Below are 14,274 nucleotides of genomic sequence, written 5' to 3'. Positions count from 1 at the left end.
CTGACCGGGCCACCCAGGTGCCCCTCGGCCATATTTTTAAGACTTTTGGAGTGGTGGATTCACGGAAGATGAATTGAAAAGATTGAAGGAACGGTTTCCCTCCCGGCAGTTATGCAACGCAACACAGTCAAATTCTGAGTTTCTAAGTCTACCCTCCCTGAAAAATACCTCCATGAAATTAAACTATCCTCCTTATACCTTTGTCTTAGGGCTGCTAGATAAAATATAGGATATCCAGCCGAATTTGATTTTCAGATAAACGACAAAAACATTTTAATGCCAGTGTCTCCAACAGTGCACCCTGCTTTTCTCCACCAAGCCAATCGCTCCCTGACTTCCGGTCGGATCAGCCGGTCCCGGGAAGGGCAAGTCGGGTCAGCGCCTTATTGCCGCAGGGTGTAGATGACCGAGCCCTTGCCAGTTTGGACAGATAGCCCATTAGTTGCTTTTCTCGAGGACAGGACAGTTTTTACTCTGGTGAGGCTGCTTGGGAGCCCAGCAAGGGAAGATCTAGAACGTTCTCGTCTCCAGTGTGGACAAAGTGCCTGGATCCGGAGCCTGGCGGATGGGTTTCGAGGAGCAGGATGGGGCGGGGGGCGCGGGGGTTCCCGGGGTGGGGTGGAGGAGGAAAGAGCTGTGGCTTGTGGGCTCCCGATTCCACCCTCAAACCTGTTAGTCAAGTTGCTAAACCCGAGAAATGCTTGGTGCGACTAGAGGGCTCACCCAGCTGGAGAAAAGCAGCTCCCGCAGACCCCCCGGGCACTTAAACGGCAGAGAGCCTGAGAGGGGAGCCCCTCGGAGGTGGAGAGAGTGGTAGAAGGACCAGAAGGTCCGTCCCTCTGACGTCGGGTCACCGCTTGGGGGTAGGCGGAGGCCTGCTTGTCTCTAAAGGCATCCACCTGCATCGATTCAAATCCTGTATCAACTACCTACTAGCTGTGTGACCTCGGACAGATGACTTAACCTCTCTGATCCTCAGATCCCGCACCTCTAAAAAGAGAATGTTAACACCTGCATCCAAGGGGTCCTGGAGAGTTCAGGAAGACACTGCAGCAACGTACCCGTCGGGGTAAGAGTCGTTTCCAAAAGTTTGTCCCTCCCTGACCCCTTTGTCTCGTTTCCACTATCTCTAGGAGACGGGTGTGCCGGAAAAGTGCAGAGGGTTGGAAACTAATCACAAATGCTGCCGTGAGCCTCCCTTCTTGTTTCTCCATCGCTTCCAGGCTACGGTCGAGAAGGAAAGGGGAACCGGATGAAGTCACGAGGGCAGATGTAGCTACACGGGCAAACGGCGGAGCCCCTGTGCACCCGAAATCCCGGTTCCTCGTTCTCACACGCGCGTGTGCACCCGCCTGACTCCTCTATCCTCCAGCCGACCTTTTAAAAACAGTTCAGGAGTTTGACGTGGTTCGTAGCAAATCTTTTCTCAGTGTTTGGCCTAAATGAATAATCTGACTTCTCACTTAATAAGAAGGACTTGGCATTTTTGGCGTCCTGGAAACTGCAGGGGAGGCTGGTCTGAGAATTAAGTTGCCATAAGACGGTTTAATAGGGGGAAAGCCCCCCAGCTTTAATTATGTATGTGCCCACCGGGGCTCACAAAAATAGGGGACCCAAGGTGACTCTCCGCTGGCGGAGATTTACACACCATCCTGAAGGCAGGAAAGGGAGGGGGCTCGGGCTTGGTGGGGGGGGGGGGGGGGGGGGGGTGGGCGTGGAAGGAGGGAAATTAAGGGGTGGGCGAGGGAAGGAAGTGCAAATAGCTGGTAAATCCCAGCGGCCTTGTTGTGCAAGGGAGGGCCTCTGCCGTGAAAGATGCCGGCTGGGAGCTCTCTTCCTCTACAAATGTAAATTTCCTCTGCAAAAGGGTAAGTACAGACTTTATTTTAGGGAGTTCGGGGGAGGTAAAGAGCTTTTCTTGTGCCTTCTGGTTCCCCCCCCCGCCCCGCCTTGGCCTCAAAATAATCCACATGCCAAAATGTCATCCTTTTTGGGGGGAGGCACATTCTGAACCCTCCCAGTTTTCTCAACACAGACCAACACAGAATGTATGATGTTTACCACACTTTATCCAGAAACAGCGGCGTGCTGGCAGTAAGGACTTCCCCAGGACGGCCAGTGCGGCTGCCCGCCTCTTCAAATCCATAGGGGGGGCCGCACTCCCCACCCCCCGCGCAGAGACCCAAGAACTGAATTCAGTCTACACTCTGGGTGTCAGACAGCTCCAGAGGCTCCGAGAAAATGCCATCGAACATCTTACTCTGAATGCAGACGAGCAGGAAAGACTCAGGACTCAGGCCTCTGGCCCCGGAGAGGTGCCGGGAGCGGGCCTGGCTTGAGGACCCACAGTGTGAGCGGAGCCGGACCTGGGGGGGGGGGTGGGGGGGGAAGAGTGCTCCCCGGGCACCTGCGCCACAGGCCCCGCCCCTGGGAGCTGGAGCACCCAGTGGGTCACCACGAAAAGGAAGCGGGGGCGACCGTGGGTCTCAGGTCTGGTGTCCCCGGAGGGTTTGGGCGGCGGACGGGACACCTCATCAATTCCAGGCTTGCCACCCCGGAAGAGCTTGAGCCCAGAAATTAGGAACGCAGACAACTGGTCGCGTCCCCGGTGGCTCTGGCCAGAAACAATTATCCACTTGGCTCGTTAAAACAAGTAACAAATGCTAATTGTCTCCACCATTAGCCAAGTCCTGGTTCAGCCATTTGTGCCTACAGCGCGGGATTGTGAGAGCCGCTGGCAGGAAGACAAGTTAAATTCAGTCCTAAATAGTCTGTCATTTTATTTTTTTGTTCTTCTCTTTTACGTGGGGCTGGGGCGGGGGGATGCAGGTGTAAAAAGAGGGAGGTTGGTCAAGGTGATCCCTACGCTGCTGTCTAGCTTTCCAGTACTGTGATTTGTGGTGAAAGACAATGCACAGAGTCATAGAAGATCTGTTTCCACTGAATCTTCATTACTGGACCTGCCCTGGGTGGGGGCAGGAGGGAGGGGGAGGGCAGGAGGAGGGAAGGGAGGAGGGAGGGGAAGGAGGAGGGGAGAGGAGGGCAGGAAGAGAGAAGTACCACCTATGCAAGACAACATTCCCCACGTCTTCTTTTTTTCTTTTTTTAAAAAAACCTTTTCTTTATTATTTTTGAGACAGAGAGAGCATGGGGGGGGGGGGGGGGGGGGAGGAGCAGAGAGAGAGTTGGAGAGAGGATCTGGAGCAGGCTCCGAGCTGACAGGCTGACTGCCCCAAGCCTGATGCGGGGCTCGAACTCACCAACTGTGAGATCACAACCTGAGCCAAAGTTGGACGCTCAACTGACTGAGACACCCGGGCGCACCCCCTCAGCGGCCACATTCTTTTTTTTTAATGTTTATTTATTTTGGGGGAGGGAGGGGCAGAGAGAGAGAGAGAAAGAGAGAGAGGGAATCACCATCGGGCCCCACACTGTCAGTGCAGAGCCGGGCTCGGGGCCAGAACCCAGGAACCGTGAGATCACAACCTGAGCCGAAATCAAGTCAGGTGCTTAACTGACTGAGCCACCCAGGCACCTCGGCATTCCCCATGGTCTCTGGAAGTTTCCTGAAGCCCTGCCTGGCGTCTCTGAGGGCTACACGAGACCCTGGGGCAGGTACCCTTGCTGCGGCCCCTCCTATGAAGGCCCTTCCTGTGGAGGGAAGCTTCCCTTCCAGTGGAGGGAAGCTGGGGCAGGAGGGTTACCAGAGGGCAGTGAGGGCGGGTGGCTCATGCTTTCCTTCTCAAATCGCTCAAATGATGGAACTCTGGCTTTCTGCCCAAACACCCCCCTTCTTCCCTTTATTCTGCATTTGGGTTTAGCTTGATGTTCCGTTTTCGCCAGGTTTTCTGAGGACCCTGTTGTATGGGTACATTTCCAGGAGAGGACACAGGTGTCCCCCCCCTACCCTCCTCCCCCCTCCTCCTCTAGGGACGGCAAGGGGACTCAAAAAAAAAAAAGAGGTGTTAAAAAAAGTTAATACAAGGCAAGAAATACTAAAGCTTTAAAAAGGAAGAAAATAGAAAAGAAGGAAGGGCAGGAAAGGGGTTTTGGTCTGAAGACGCTCAAGTGGGAAGTCTCTGGAGGCAAGGATCCCCCTCTTCTCTCTCTGCTCCTGCCTTTCTGCACACCACATCTCCCTCTCTCCAGCAGATCTGATTGCCAGATTTATTCTGCTATCCCAGTGATGGATGAAAGCTGAAATACTCATCAACCGTAAAGTATTTGTATTACAAAAATGAGTACTTGAAGCAACACCCTGATTACCCTCCCCAAAGGGGCGCAGGTATTATATTACATTACAATATTATATTATATTATATTACCCAGTATTTGCTGGGGTCTCAATCTCAATAACGCGTGAATGCAAAGAAAAGAACAATACAAAACTCGAATTTGTGCGCAGGCTCAGATTTCTATTTCACGTCACTTTTACAGTCAGGACATTTGTTGAGCAAAATCCACAATGGAGTCTGATTGAGCCTCTGTAGGTTTCAAAACTTTCCACGGGGCCAGTTTCGCAACTTTTCCAACTTTTGTTGGCAGACTCCGGCTCCCTCTGTGATTGTTTAAATGTTGTCAAACTTCTGTTGGCGACGCACGAGCCCATCGGGGTTATCAAGAGGTCTTTTCCCCTTTCGGCGGTGAACCCTTGACCAACAGTCGGTCTCTGCAGGGGACGGACGGTCCCGGTGCTGGGGAGCCGGTGGATTTTCCACTCCGAAAAGCAGTGACGAACAAGATATACCGGCGAGGGGGTGGGAAGGTGTGTCCTACGGGTTTTTAGGACAGTCACTGCATGTTTTTGAATTTGTGTGTTTTGCAGATGGTAACAGCGTCAACTCCACGCGCCCGCAAACCCTAACCTCTACCAGGCTTCTAATCTAAGCAGTGCCCACAGCCAACAACGTCATCAAGAATGGGTACCAAGCACAGGCTGTTCAACTTCCCCGGACAGAACCAGGGGAGAAGGAGCTCTCCCACGCCACCAGCCAAGGGGACAGATGTGACCAGCTTCCTAAATGTCTTTCCTAGGGGCAGAAGAGAAACTTCTGGGGCAAGGTGTGACAGGGCAAGATCCTGATAGGGGAGCATGGGAACAGCTCCCTGCGACGACGTGTGACCTGGAGAGATGGCCCTTAATTTCTCGGGAGGGATTTCTAAGACCAAAAGCCAAACAGCTGCTGACCAGTGGCTGCCCCAGGACGTCTGCCTGTTTTACTGAATCCTGCTGAATGCAGAAGGGTGTGTCCAGGCTGAGGAGGGTGCATTTGATGGCAGTCAAGGGCAGCCCGGTTTCTTACTTTAAAAGTGAAACAGAGAAGTCCACTTATCTGATGCACTTGGGAGAGTAGTTGACGAAGAAACACGCATTTGTGAAGGATTCATAGACAGAGACGATGCCACTGTAACTGAAAAGATGTAATTTGTTGGCTGGTCTTTGATCCCAGAACCAAGTTCTGTTCTTCGAGCGAGATCTCCTTATGAGCAAACCCAGGATGAATTCAGCTGGGACCCAGTATAATTGATGTTTCTCTACTTTTTCTTTCCTTTTCTTAAAAGTTTTTTTTAACGTTTACTTATTTTGAGAGAGAGAGAGAGGGGGAGAGAGACAGGGTGCGAGTGGGGGAGGGGCAGAGGGAGAGGGAGACACAGAATCCGAAGCAGTTTCCAGGCTCCGAGCTGTCAGCACAGAGCCCGACACGGGGCTCGAACCCACAAACCCAAAGATCATGACCTGAGCTAAAGTTGGTCACTCAACCGACAGAGCCCCCCAGGCGCCCCTCTCTACTTTTTCTTTTTAAGCAATCAGGAAATCATTTCATAAACTTTGGGACTAAATTTTCTCATTCAAAAGTGTGTGATAGAGCTGCCTGTGTGGCTCAGTCAATGGTTGGGTGTCTGACTCTTGATTTTGGCTCAGGTCACGATCTCACAGTTTGTGAGATCAAGCCCCGCGTCAGGCTCTGCACTGACAGTGCGGAGCCTGCTTGGAATTCTCTCTGTCCTTCTCTCTCTCTCCTCCTCTTTCTCTGCCTCTCCTCCACTTTCTCTCTCTCTCTCAAAATAAATAAATAAACATTAAAAAAAATAAAAGTATGTGATGGCCAAATTCCCATTGCATTAAATATTATTTTCCAATATCCCATGAATGATCGCCTGTGAGCCTACCACATGGAAATCTAGAAATGAACTAACCATTATCTCTTTCATTCTTTTCCTTTTGTTCCTTTTGCTATCTAAAAAGCATTGCTATTATTCAACACTCTTCTGAAAGTTCTAGCCAATTTCGTAAGTAAGATGTAACCACTGGAAAGAAGCCAAAATTATCATTAGTCATAGCTGTGATGCAATGGAAAAACTTAATAAGGGTGACAGGATTATGGTACACAAAAGTCAAAAATAAAAAAAATATACGTATATGTGTGTATATGTGTGTTTGTGACCACCTAAAACATAACGTAAAGAATACTATCTCAAAACATTTGTAACTACTGATGGTGTAGCCGAAATCAGATATTATTAGGTCCTATAAGAAGGACATCAGACTTTGCTAAGGGACACAAAAAGATTTGAATAATGACATAATGAATGTTATCATGTTTTAAGTTTTATTTATTTTTTATTTAATTTATTTTTTGAGATAAAAAATTTACTCAAAGATAGAGAGAAAGTGTGCTTTCTCTTTGCTTTGAGAAGCAAAGCAAAGAGATACTTTACTTTGAGATAGAGAGAGAGTGTGCATGAGAAGGGGAAGGCCAGAAAGGGGGAGAGAGAGAGAGAGAAAGAGAGAGAGAGAACCCCAAGCAGGCTCCAAACTGCCAGCACAGAGCCCGATGTGGGGCTCAAACTCACGAACCGTGAGATCATGAATGACCTGGGCCGAAATCAAGAGGCGGACCCCACAACAGACTGAGCCACCCAGGCGCCCCTTTAGTTTTATTGTTTTTAGTAAGTTCTACTCGCAGGATGGGACTCGAACTCATGACTCTGAGATCAGGCGTCCTCTGCTCCGCTAACTAAGCCAGCCAGGTGCCCCAAGAATGCTATCATTTTAATTTGACCACTTTCAAAGTCCCCATGGGGTTCTGTTTTAGAACTTTCAATAGGATATAAAAGTTTATCAGGAAAAGTCAGTGGGAAAGGCTGGACGGGCAGATTCTTGTTCCCTGTACCGTGCACCCCTTACCCGGATGAACTGAGGTCTAACTGACAAGTAAAATCACATATATTTAAGGTGTATGATGTGATGAGTTGATATACGTATACATTGTGAAACGGACACCACAATCAGATTAATTAACACATCTAATACCTCACACGGTTACCTTCTTTTTCTGTTACGATGGTAAGAACGCTTAAGATCCGCTGCTATTGTATTAGCAACTGTCAATGCAATATTATTGACTGTAGTCACCATGCTGGACATCGGACCCCCAGATCCTGTGTTACAGCTGAAAGCTTGTAACCTTTGACCAATATCTCTCTTCCTCCACCCCTGAGCCCCTGGTAAGCACCATTCTAATCCCTATTTCGATGAGTTTGACTTTTTTGTTTTTTCATGTCATATATTAGTAAGATCGTATAATATCTTTGGCTTGTTTCATTTAGCATAACATCCTCCAGTTTCATCCATGTTGTCACAAGTAGCCGGATATCCTCCTCTCTCATGGCTGTAATATAATATTCCATTATATTACATCTCCTGTATCCATCCGTCCGTTGACCGACACTTAGGTTGTTTCCGTATCTTAGCTATTGTGAATGATGCTGAGATGAACATGGGGGTGAAGATACCTTCTGGGGTCCATGATTTCATTGCCTTTTGGATACAGTGTGGGATTGCTGGATGACATAACAGTTCTATTTAATTTTTTTGAAGAACCTCTGTATCGTTTTCCAGAGTGGCTGAAGCATTCACATCCTTGCCAACACTTGCTACCTCTAGTCTTTTTGATAAAAGCCATCCTAGCAGGTGTGAGGTGATCTCTCCTTGTGGTTTTGATTTGCATTTCCCTGATGATTATTGATGCTGAGCACCTTTTCATGCACTTGTTGGCCATCTGTATGTCTTTGGAAAAAGGTCTATTCAGTCCCTCTGCCTATTTAAAAAAACTTATTTTAACATTTATTTATTTTTTGAGAAACAGTGACAGAGCATGAGCAGGGAAGGGACAGAGAGAGACAGAGACACAGAATCTGAAGCAGGCTCCAGGCTCCGAGCTGTCAGCACAGAGCCCGACGTGGGGCTCGAGCTCACGAACCGCGAGATCATGACCTGAGCTGAAGTCGGAAGCTCAGCCGACTGAGCCACCCAGGTGCCCCAGACCCTCTGCCTATTTTTAATCCAAAAAAATTGTTTTCTGCTATTGAGTTATGAGTTCTTTATATATTTCGGGTATTAACCCCTTATCAGAAATATGACTGGCAAATATTTTCTCCCATTCCGTAGTTTGCCTTTTCATTTTGTTGATGGTTTTCTTCACTGGTCAGAAACTTTTTAGTTTGACATTGTTCCGCTTGTTCATTTTTGCTTTGTTGCCTTTGCTTTTGGTGTCAGATCCAAAGAACCTAAAAAATTGCCAAGAGTGATGTCGAGGGGCTGACCCACTGTGTTTTCATCTCAGAGTTTTATGGGTTCAGGTCTCCTGCGGAAGTCTGATCCATTTCTAGTTGACTTTTGTGCATGGTATACGGTTTTCCCAACCTTCTTTGTATTAAGCTGAATGATGTGAATTTCTGTTTTGTCAGTTAACGTGGTCAAATATTGGCAAGTTTGCATGGGCTCGTCCTTATGTAGAGTGATTCTTAATGGTGTGTAGTAGGCATAGAAAGAAGGACATGCATCTGGGTGATGGCAGTGGTCATCCCTTGAGTTGTCCCTGAGTGCTCATCTCATGAGTGACTTTGATCATTTTCTTTGTGGGTCTTCAGGATAACCTAAAAATTCTACAACAGACTGTATAATTTTGTAATCAGGAGAAGAAGAAGAAAAAAAAGATCAACCCTTGCCCCACCCCAGCCACCAAAAATTCTCTTCTTAAAGGAAACAAAAACTGCTTGAAAAAAAGCACAAAACGCTTTTCCTTGTGATTTTGTCTTCTGTGGAGAAAAGCAGAGAAAATAATGTAATTATCACCCGCCAATCCTGGTTTAACCATTGTTGTCATTTTGCCATTAAAAAAAAAAAAAAACATCTTTTAGGGGCCCTTGGGTGGCTCAGTCTGTTAAGCGTCTGATTCTCAGTTTCGGCTCAGGTCGTGATCTCACAGTTCATGAGGTCGAGGTCCGCATCAGGCTCAGCGCTGAAGACAGAGCCTGCTTGGGATTCTCTGTCTCTCTCTTTGCCCCTCTCCCACTCACTCGCACATGCATGCACCCTCTCTCTCTCTCTGTCTCTCTCTCTCTCTCTCAAAAATAAATAAATAAATAAATAAATAACGAAAACTTTCAAAATATCTTTTATTTTTGTTGAAATATTTTCAAGCCAACATGATATCTTTCACCTCAATGCTTTATCTCAAGAAGATGCAAACTTTTAACTTCCGTGATCTTACCTAATAAAATTCAGAGTGCCGTTTGTGCATTTAAAACCTCAAATGATTATGTGATTGCAGAGTCGGGCACTTCTTGTGTGTTTACCCATCCCAACGTGGTATCATTGATATCACTGAAGTTTCGTTTGTGTTTTTCTTTAATTTTGGAGGCACCTGGGGAGAAGGGGATGGAAGACGGGAGGGAATTAGTTCCTGGCCTCGCTCGGGTGCGAATGGCTCTTAAGTCTCCACTTTAGCCACCGGCAGTTCACAAAACACCGGGCACGAAGGTCACATCTCTGTGGTGGTTCCCTGTTGGAGCCCATGCATCCTGTGGCTGGGGACTTGGGTGGCTCGGCATTTGCATGCAAACAAATTCATTTCAAACCTTGTGCTCCTGAGGGCTGGGGGGGAGGAGGAGAGCAGGTAGGCGCACTGAGCACACAAGGAGTGGTAGGGTTGATCCCTTGACAGCGGGGGCACAGTTTCTGTCATGGAATAAATGTGTCCAGTGTTTATTAGAAGCAGGAGCAAGTTAGTAGCACCCTAGCCTTCTCACACAGCTTAACTGTGGCAAAGGAATCAGGGGAAATGAAGTTAGCTCAAGGTTCCCATTGACTGCGTCCGCCATTTACGTACGCTTCTTTCTTTTTACTCCTTCAACTGCCTCTCCCGACACGCTATGAAAGGTTGAACCCTTCCTGTCTGGGAATCACCTGTCAGAAAGAGGTATTGGGCTACCACCAGCCGGAGCACCCCGCCTCCCTGACACAAGCTCTCCAGAGAGATTCTTGAGATATAAAGAGATGGGCCCACTGTGTTTGCTGCTGGGAGGGGCAGCCTGGAAGCCATTATCGACTGTCGTAGGGTTGGGTCCATTTGGCATTTGCTTGGGTTGGCATCCGTCCTCCGATTTGCTTTAAAATGATGCTGACTTTCCAGAGGCTGAGCAGTCCCTACATGGACCGGTTCTGGCCTTTGGGGTGCTGGGTTCTGGAATCAGGGTGGGGCACTTCCTCCGGTAGACACACGACGTGGTGCCTGTGTTTGGGGTTTTGAGCCAAGTAAGCTTGGCCCGTGGGCGGGAGAGGCGGCTCTCTCAGCCCCCCCCCCCCCCCCCCCCGCCCCGGGAGAAAGGAAGCGGTATTTATGTCCACGCTGGGGAGAGAGAGATTACCCCGCCACCTCCTGTCGCAACATCAAAGGAGATCTAATCAGGTGGCAGGAGGTTTGGGAAGTGGCTGGACTCTATGCCAGGCACGTAGTAGCGTCTGAGGTTCCGAGCTGGCCCCCAGCCAGGGTAACCAGAGCAGCCTCACGGTGGGGAGATGGGCCAGCAAGAAGCAGGGAGCGCCAGGCCTGGCCGTGGATGTGGTGTGTCTGATTACCATCAGAGTTTCAAAAGGGGCTGAGACACGAGCCTGGACATAAGGACCCATGTGAAATGCCAGCTGCAGGTGGTGCCCAGCTGTACCCCAAGCACACAAGGGCTGGGTCCTTGCAGCCAGACCACTCTGAACTTGACAGTCTGGAGGTGGCAGGGTCCTACTTCTGTCCTCTGTCCCGATTCCAATGACAATAGCTATCGGGCATGGCTGAGCGTGACATTCCAGACATCTTAGTGGCCACAGCTGTGCAGGCAAGAGGCCCCTTTGCTTAGTAGGCATCGGAAACCCAAGGCTCGCTCCCCTCAGGTCCTTCCTCCATATCTTCCCCCACCCCACCCTTGACGCTTTATCCTCTGTCACAAGACAGACATTGACCTCTTCAGAACAATGACAACATTAAACGCAGTTCTCGAGTAGATTTCCCAAGTTCAAGGCTCAACTCTGTTATGTTCTGGCCCTGTACAACTTTAGAAAGTCATTGCATCAGCTATCTGTGGCCGCAGAACAAAATATCTCCTTGTTGGAAATCTAAATAACACAGAAGAGTCGGTCAGAAGTAACTGGAAATCCTATTTAATCACAACTCACGTAGCACCGATTTGCCAACATCTTCCATTTCTTTGAAATATCTGCCTTTAAGCACGCATGTGTACATGTAACTAATCATTACTATGCATCGATAACACACGTTTTCCCCAAGTTCAAAATGCCACCAAGGAGAGAGACAGCGTCACAGGCTGCTCGTCCACTGTGCTCATGAGTGCAAGCTGACCACACGGCTGAATCCATTCCTCAGCTCACCAGGATTGTGGTCCTTTGTTACACGAGCAGCAGGGAAATAAAACCCTCTCCAACGGCCAGGGTCAGCCAGTGTACAGGTAAGAATCAGAATGGGTCCACTAACTTCTGGTATTTCATTTCCTTCATTATAACTCACTGTAAATCAACTCAAATTTATTTTTTTAAATTTTTTTAATGTTTATTTATTTTTTGAGAGAGAGAGAGAGAGAGAAAGGGAAAGAATGAGTGGGGAAGGGGCAGAGAGACAGGGTGACAGAATCCGAAGCAGGCTCCAGGCTCTGAGCTGTCAGCACAGAGCCCGACATGGGGCTTGAACTCATGCACGATACGATCATGACCTGAGCCGAAGTCGGAAGCTTAACCGTCTGAGCCACCCAGGCGCTCCAACTCAAATTTATTTTGAATTTTTTAAAGTTTATTTATTTCTTTTGAGAGAGAGAGAGGGAGGGAGGGAGAAAGAATCCTAAGCAGGCTCCACACTGTCAGCACAGAGCCCGACGCAGGGCTCGAACCCACGAACTGTGAGATCAAGATCTCAGCCGAAATCAAGAGTCAGACCCTCAACCGACCGAGCCACGTAGGCGCCCCTCTAATCTATTTTTAATTATCTGAGGTGTGGTTTGGTGAACTAAACCCCTCCCAGGCTGGTCTATTAGTAGCCCCTAGGAGCATACTGAATAAGGGGGAAAATGTAAGTAAGATAAATGAGCATACGTATGTCCTGACACTCTCGTCTCACTTTTGAAACACGTTGCTGGGGAGAACAGTGTTTACTCAAAGAGCAAGTCTTTGGTGGTGTATCCGAAGCAACGTGTCACCAAGAAGGAGAGACTTTTTAAGTTTAAGAGCCTGCCTGGTATCCATCCCCAGAGAATCTCCGTTGGCTGAGGTCCCGCACCAGGAAACCCGCCTTGAGCATCCTGTGCGTTGGTGTCACATGAAAATGCTTCCCCCCTTAGATGGGAGCTGCGAGCAGGACGCGTGGCCCTGGTTGTCCCCGATCAGACTAATACAGTGAGTGGATGGAGGGCCAGGGACAGACTGGCCAGGGTCTTAGCCACGTCTGAGGGTCCGTGCTCACTTTTACCGTCAGGAGTTCGGCTATTCAGAAAGCTCCAGAAGGAAGAGCCCCACCTTCCCCATCTCTCGGCCGCCATGCTCAAGGCAGGCTGGGCGAGATGTTAGATGAGTCCACTTGTTCCATGAGGGAACTGTCCCGGGGGCTGGGATGGGCAGGTGCCTCCCCTGAGTCTTGCTGTGTAAGGACACGTGTCCGTTGACCCTTGAAATCTCAAAGAGGATTTCCAAGGTTCTCAGGGGGACCTACCTCTTCCAGGTTGTGGGTACCTCCCAGTTAAGTTAGAGTGAACGTAATTTTTTTTTTCCTACGTAAAGGACGGAGGCTTTGGTGCCATTTCCTGTGTTAAGGATGGTTCTGGCAAATGGAGTTTGCCGTCCAGAGAATCACAGCATCTGAGAATTTTAGTGGTTTAAAGGAGGAGAAGCATAATATTTGGAATCCAACCATTCCCAGGACATATGAGGCGCGTCGGCTTACCACTCATTTCTGGAAACTTCTTCGATCCCTTTGGCTGCTCCTTTTGAGAATCCGTGACCAAATTTGCCTCATCTCATCCCTAGAGTGTTATTTTCCCGGAGCTTTCTCTCTGTCCTTTTGCTGAGGGCCTTATTCATTCCCTTGAGACGTAAGGAGGCTCCCGTCAGGGGGAAGCTGACAGCCCTGTCCCACCCCCACCGGCCACAAGACCGGCCAACTCTCTAATCACAGCTCAGCCTCACCATCGAAGGTCTGGAGGGGACCCATCTTGTGTCCTTCGAAGGCCCAAGCCTGAGTATAATTACTAGGTACTTTCTCTGTGGAAAAGGGATAGAAATCTTGCTCTGTGTACCCACTGTCAGAAGCGGGCCGGGGGGTATCATTTTCTCTGCATCAGGGCTGCAAGGCCATTGCCATGTCTCCAGACACCAGGGTTTGACCAAAGACACCAACCTGAGCCCTACAGCCCAGGACCAGCAGGCATTTTCCAAAGCACTTCCCCGGCAAAGTGCCTGTGTCCCGTAAAATCACACGGGTGCCACAGCAAACTTGGGGACCAGTCCGTGACCCCCACCCCCACCCCCCGTCTCCCGCCCCGAAGGCAACATACTATACTGGTGCTCCAAGAGCTTGTGGCAAAATACCTGGGACCTGATTGAAAGGCTGTGTGGGCCGAGTCATCCTGGGACAGCCAGGGGACAAATGAGGGAAGGAGGTGAGCCCGGAGACCGCGGAGCTGGGCAAGAGGCTTGAGGGGTCACGGTCGCCGCGGTGGGTGGTACCAGCTCTGAATCGGAGGCCTGTGCGGTCACCTCACCCAGCACGGGAAGATGCCCTGCCATGGTTTGTCCTGGGGATTAGATGGGGCCCTGTGTCCAAAAGCCCCGCTTGGCACAGAGCGGGCACCCTGGAAACGCTCAGGAGGGCAAGCCGATGTGACCGTGACTTTCTGTTTGCATCTAGCCAGGCCGGGGATGCCCTGGGGTTTTCA

General features: G+C 49.4%; 1 long non-coding RNA gene across 2 annotated transcripts; it reads left to right on the top strand.

Annotated features, from left to right (window-relative positions):
• The first annotated feature begins 629 nt into the window (after positions 1–629).
• On the top strand, positions 630–6,414 carry LOC125911035 (uncharacterized). 2 transcript variants are annotated; one of them, XR_007454230.1, is made up of 4 exons: positions 630–1,069; positions 1,224–1,407; positions 4,153–4,285; positions 4,826–6,414. It is a non-coding gene; the product is annotated as an uncharacterized LOC125911035 (long non-coding RNA). The 2 variants fall into 2 exon arrangements; XR_007454231.1 differs by lacking the exon at positions 4,153–4,285.
• Positions 6,415–14,274: the final 7,860 nt, after the last annotated feature.

This window comes from Panthera uncia, assembly GCF_023721935.1.
Source record: "Panthera uncia isolate 11264 chromosome C1 unlocalized genomic scaffold, Puncia_PCG_1.0 HiC_scaffold_3, whole genome shotgun sequence".
NCBI lineage: Eukaryota > Metazoa > Chordata > Mammalia > Carnivora > Felidae > Panthera > Panthera uncia.
Note: the sequence above shows the minus strand (reverse complement) of the source record. Positions and strands in the feature narration are given on the sequence as shown.